Below are 6,565 nucleotides of genomic sequence, written 5' to 3'. Positions count from 1 at the left end.
ATAAGGCTGCGATGAACATAGTGGAGCACGTGTCTCTTTTATATGTTGAGGCATCTTTTAGGTATATGCCCAAGAGAGGTATAGCTGGATCCTCAGGCAGTTCAATGTCCAATTTTCTGAGGAACCTCCAGACTGATTTCCAGAATGGTTTTACCAGTCTGCAATCCCACCAACAATGGAGGAGTGTTCCTCTTTCTCCACATCCTCGCCAGCATCTGCTTTCACCTGAGTTTTTGATCTTAGCCAATCGCACTGGTGTGAGGTGAAATCTCAGGGTTGTTTTGATTTGCATTTCCCTTATGACTAAAGATGTTGAACATTTCTTTAGGTGTTTCTCAGCCATTCGGCATTCCTCAGCTGTGAATTCTTTGTTTAGCTCTGAACCCCATTTTTTAATAGGGTTATTTGTTTCCCTGCAGTCTAACTTCTTGAGTTCTTTGTATATTTTGGATATAAGGCCTCTAACTGTTATAGGATTGGTAAAGATCTTTTCCCAATCTGTTGGTTGCCGTTTTGTCCTAACCACAGTGTCCTTTGCCTTACAGAAGCTTTGCAGTTTTATGAGATCCCATTTGTCAATTCTTGATCTTAGAGCATAAGCCATTGGTGTTTTGTTCAGGAAATTTTTTCCAGTGCCCATGTGTTCCAGATGCTTCCCTAGTTTTTCTTCTATTAGTTTGAGTGTGTCTGGTTTGATGTGGAGGTCCTTGATCCACTTGGACTTAAGCTTTGTACAGGGTGATAAGCATGGATCGATCTGCATTCTTCTACATGTTGACCTCCAGTTGAACCAGCACCATTTGCTGAAAATGCTATCTTTTTTCCATTTGATGGTTTTGGCTCCTTTGTCAAAAATCAAGTGACCATAGGTGTGTGGGTTCATTTCTGGGTCTTCAATTCTATTCCATTGGTCTATCTGTCTGTCTCTGTACCAATACCATGCAGTTTTTATCACTATTGCTCTGTAATACTGCTTGAGTTCAGGGATAGTGATTCCCCCTGAAGTCCTTTTATTGTTGAGGATAGCTTTAGCTATCCTGGGTTTTTTGTTATTCCACATGAATTTGCAAATTGTTCTGTCTAACTCTTTGAAGAATTGGATTGGTATTTTGATGGGGATTGCATTGAATCTGTAGATTGCTTTTGGTAAAATGGCCATTTTTACTATATTAATCCTGCCAATCCATGAGCATGGGAGATCTTTCCATCTTCTGAGGTCTTCTTCAATTTCTTTCCTCAGTGTCTTGAAGTTTTTATTGTATAGATCTTTTACTTGCTTTGTTAAAGTCACACCGAGGTACTTTATATTATTTGGGTCTATTATGAAGGGTGTCGTTTCCCTAATTTCTTTCTCGGCTTGTTTCTCTTTTGTATAGAGGAAGGCAACTGATTTATTTGAGTTAATTTTATACCCAGCCACTTTGCTGATGTTGTCTATCAGCTTTAGTAGTTCTCTGGTGGAACTTTTGGGATCACTTTAATATACTATCATGTCATCTGCAAATAGTGATATTTTGACCTCTTCTTTTCCGATCTGTATCCCTTTGATCTCCTTTTGTTGCCTGATTGCTCTGGCTAGAACTTCAAGAACTATATTGAATAAGTAGGGAGAGAGTGGGCAGCCTTGTCTAGTCCCTGATTTTAGTGGGATTGCTTCAAGTTTCTCTCCATTTAGTTTAATGTTAGCAACTGGTTTGCTGTATATGGCTTTTACTATGTTTAGGTATGGGCCTTGAATTCCTATTCTTTCCAGGACTTTTATCATGAAGGGGTGTTGAATTTTGTCAAATGCTTTCTCAGCATCTAATGAAATGATCATGTGGTTTTGTTCTTTCAGTTTGTTTATATAATGGATCACGTTGATGGTTTTCCGTATATTAAACCATCCCTGCATGCCTGTGATGAAGCCTACTTGATCATGGTGGATGATTGTTTTGATGTGCTCTTGAATTCGGTTTGCCAGAATTTTATTGAGTATTTTTGCGTCGATATTCATAAGGGAAATTGGTCTGAAGTTCTCTTTCTTTGTTGTGTCTTTGTGTGGTTTAGGTATAAGAGTAATTGTGGCTTCGTAGAAGGAATTCGGGAGTGATCCATCTGTTTCAATTTTTGTGGAATAGTTTGGATAATATTGGTATGAGTTCTTCTATGAAGGTTTGATAGAATTCTGCACTAAACCCGTCTGGTCCTGGACTCTTTTTGGTTGGGAGACCTTTAATGACTGCTTCTATTTCTTTAGGAGTTATTGGGTTGTTTAACTGGTTTATCTGTTCCTGATTTAACTTCGATACCTGATATCTGTCTAGGAAATTGTCCGTTTCCTGAAGATTTTCAAGTTTTGTTGAATATAGGTTTTTATAGTAAGATCTTATGATTTTTTGAATTTCCTCTGAATCTGTAGTTATGTCTCCCTTTTCATTTCTGATTTTCTTAATTTGGACGCACTCTCTGTGTCCTCTCGTTAGTCTGGCTCTGGGATTATCTATCTTGTTGATTTTCTCAAAGAACCAACTTTTGGTTCTGTTGATTCTTTCTATGGTCCTTTTTGTTTCTACTTGGTTGATTTCAGCTCTGAGTTTGATTATTTCCTGCCTTCTGCTCCTCCTGGGTGTATTTGCTTCTTTTTGTTCTAGAGCTTTTAGGTGTGCTGTCAAGCTGCTGACATATGCTCTTTCCTGTTTCTTTCTGCAGGCACTCAGCGCTATGAGTTTTCCTCTTAGCACAGCTTTCATTGTGTCCCATAAGTTTGAGTATGTTGTATCTTCATTTTCATTAAATTCTAAAAAGTTTTTAATTTCTTTCTGTATTTCTTCCTTGACCAGATTATCATTGAGTAGAGCATTGTTCAATTTCCACTTATATGTGGGCATTCTTCCCTTATTGTTATTGAAGACCAGTTTTAGGCCGTGGTGGTCCGATAGCACGCATGGGATTATTTCTATCTTTCTGTACCTGTTGAGGCCCGTTTTTTGACCAATTATATAGTCAATTTTGGAGAAAGTACCATGAGGAGCTGAGAAGAAGGTATATCCTTTTGCTTTAGGATAGAATGTTCTATAAATATCCGTTAAGTCCATTTGGCTCATGACTTCTCTTAGTCTGTCGACATCACTGTTTAATTTCTGTTTCCATGATCTGTCCATTGATGAGAGTGGGGTGTTGAAATCTCCCACTATTATTGTGTGAGGTGCAATGTGTGTTTTGAGCTTTAGTAAGGTTTCTTTTACGTATGTAGGTGCCCTTGTATTTGGGGCATAGATATTTAGGATTGAGAGTTCATCTTGGTGGATTTTTCCTTTGATGAATATGAAGTGTCCTTCCTTATCTTTTTGATGACTTTTAGTTGGAAATTGATTTTATTTGATATTAGAATGGCTACTCCAGCTTGCTTCTTCTGACCATTTGCTTGGAAAGTTGTTTTCCAGCCTTTCACTCTGAGGTAGTGTCTGTCTTTGTCTCTGAGGTGTGTTTCCTGTAGGCAGCAGAATGCAGGGTCCTCGTTGCGTATCCAGTTTGTTAATCTATGTCTTTTTATTGGGGAGTTGAGGCCATTGATATTGAGAGATATTAAGGAATAGTGATTATTGCTTCCCTTTATATTCATATTTGGATGTGAGGTTATGTTTGTGTGCTTTCATTCTCTTTGTTTTGTTGCCAAGACGATTAGTTTCTTGCTTCTTCTAGGGTATAGCTTGCCTCCTTATGTTGGGCTTTACCATTTATTATCCTTTGTAGTGCTGGATTTGTAGAAAGATATTGTGTAAATTTGGTTTTGTCATGGAATATCTTGGTTTCTCCATCAATGTTAATTGAGAGTTTTGCTGGATACAGTAACCTGGGCTGGTATTTGTGTCTCTTAGGGTCTGTATGACATCAGTCCAGGATCTTCTGGCCTTCATAGTTTCTGGCGAGAAGTCTGGTGTGATTCTGATAGGTCTCCCTTTATATGTTACTTGACCTTTTTCCCTTACTGCTTTTAATATTCTTTCTTTATTTTGTGCATTTCGTGTTTTGACAATTATGTGACGGGAGGTGTTTCTTTTCTGGTCCAATCTAGTTGGAGTTCTGTAGGCTTCTTGTATGTCTATGGGTATCTCTTTTTTTAGGTTAGGGAAGTTTTCTTCTATGATTTTGTTGAAGATATTTACTGGTCCTTTGAGCTGGGAGTCTTCACTCTCTTCTTTACCTATTATCCTTAGGTTTGATCTTCTCATTGAGTCCTGGATTTCCTGTATGTTTTGGACCAGTAGCTTTTTCCGCTTTACATTATCTTTGACAGTTGAGTCAATGATTTCTATGGAATCTTCTGCTCCTGAGATTCTCTTTTCCATCTCTTGTATTCTGTTGGTGAAGCTTGTATCTACAGCTCCTTGTCTCTTCTTTTGGTTTTCTATATCCAGGGTTGTTTCCATGTGTTCTTTCTTGATTGCTTCTATTTCCATTTTTAATTCCTTCAACTGTTTGATTGTGTTTTCCTGGAATTCTTTCAGGGATTTTTGTGATTCCTCTCTGTAGGCTTCTACTTGTTTATTAATGTTTTCCTGTGTTTCCCTAAGTGTGTTCATGTCTTTCTTGAAGTCCTCCAGCATCATGATCAAATATGATTTTGAAACTAGATCTTGCTTTTCTGGTGTGTTTGGATATTCCATGTTTGTTTTGGTGGGAAAATTGGGCTCCGATGATGCCAAGTAGTCTTGGTTTCTGTTGCTTGGGTTCCTGCGCTTGCCTCTCGCCATCAGATTATCTCTAGTGTTACTTTGTTCTGCTATTTCTGACAGTGGCTAGACTGTCCTATAAGCCTGTGTGTCAGGAGTGCTGTAGACCTGTTTTCCTCTCTTTCAGTCAGTTATGGGGACAGAGTGTTCTGCTTTCGGGCGTGTAGTTTTTCCTCTCTACAGGTTTTCAGCTGTTCCTGTGGGCCTGTGTCTTGAGTTCACCAGGCAGCTTTCTTGCAGCAGAAAAGTTGGTCTTACCTGTGGTCCCGAGGCTCAAGTTCGCTCGTGGGGTGCTGCCCAGGGGCTCTCTGCAGCAGCAGCAACCAGGACGTCCTGTGCCGCCCCTTCCGGGAGCTTCAGTGCACCAGGGTTCCAGATGGTCTTTGGCTTTTTCCTCTGGCGTCCGAGATGTGTGTGCAGGGAGCAGTCTGTTCTGGTTTCCCAGGCTTGTCTGCCTCTCTGAAGGTTTAGCTCTCCCTTCCACGGGATTTGGGTGCAGAGAACTGTTTATCCGGTCTGTTTCTTTCAGGTTCCGGCGGTGTCTCAGGCAGGTGTCCTGCCGCTCCTGGGCCCTCCCCCACGGGAGCCCAGAGGCCTTATACAGTTTCCTCTTGGGCCAGGGATGTGGGCAGGGGTGAGCAGTGTTGGTGGTCTCTTCCGCTCTGCAGCCTCAGGAGTGCCCACCTGAACAGGTGGTTGGGTCTCTCTCTCACCGGGTCTGGGAGCAGAGAGCTGCTGCGGGCCGGGATCCGCGGGTGTGGGACTTCCGGTAAACACAGAATGTGCCTGGTCCTAGAGAAATTCTGCTTCCGTGTGTCCCAAGCTCACCAGTCAGCTTTCTTGCAGCAGAAAATTTGGTCTTACCTGTGGTCCCTTGGCTCAGATTCGCTCGTGGGGTGCTGCCCAGGGGCTCTCTGCAGAGGCAGCAACCAGGACGACCTGTGCCGCCCCTTCTGGGAGCTTCAGTGCACCAGGGTTCCAGATGGTCTTTGGCTTTTTCCTCTGGCGTCCGAGATGTGTGTGCAGGGAGCAGTCTCTTCTGGTTTCCCAGGCTTGTCTGCCTCTCTGAAGGTTTAGCTCTCCCTCCCACAGGATTTGGGTGCAGAGAACTGTTTATCCGGTCTGTTTCTTTCAGGTTCCGGAGGTGTCTCAGGCAGGGGTCCTGCCGCTCCTGGGCCCTCCCCCACGGGAGCCCCGAGGCCTTATACAGTTTCCTCTGGGGCCAGGGATGTGGGCAGGGGTGAGCAGTGTTGGTGGTCTCTTCCGCTCTGCCGCCTCAGGAGTGCCCACCTGACCAGGCGGTTGGGTCTCTCTCTCACCGGGTCTGGGAGCAGAGAGCTGCTGCGGGCCGGGATCCGCGGGTAGGAATTGTATGTTTTTTAATAACACAATAAAAAGTGACAGAAAGTTAACTTGATTCTGCATCACTTACAGAGAATGTAATTGTGCAGTCAATTTGCACGCTGGTTTATGAAAATAAACCTGGTAGTACATAACTTAATAAAATGTTCAGAATAATTTCTCAGGGTACATGTCACAGATAGGTAATGAGTATTTCTTTACTTGCTTGTTCTGCAGGATACAGCAGTGCACCATAACTGCTCATGGCTGCAAGCATCCCTCAGAGATGCTCTGTGAAAACTACAACTTTACACACTTGGACATGGGTCTGAATTCCATAGGTAATAGACTGATGTTGCTCCATAACACTATAAAGCATCTTGATGATCTTGGCTATAGACAGGAAGATAGAAGTCCAAACACAATAGGTAACACATATTCGTGATCCTTCTACATGGGAACAGCTTGGTCTAGACATAAACATGTCTTCAGCCAAAACTTCAGCTATA

Source organism: Rattus norvegicus, chromosome 1, assembly GCF_036323735.1.
Source record: "Rattus norvegicus strain BN/NHsdMcwi chromosome 1, GRCr8, whole genome shotgun sequence".
NCBI lineage: Eukaryota > Metazoa > Chordata > Mammalia > Rodentia > Muridae > Rattus > Rattus norvegicus.
The sequence above is the reverse complement of the archived record's forward strand: the minus strand, read 5'-3'. Positions refer to the sequence as shown.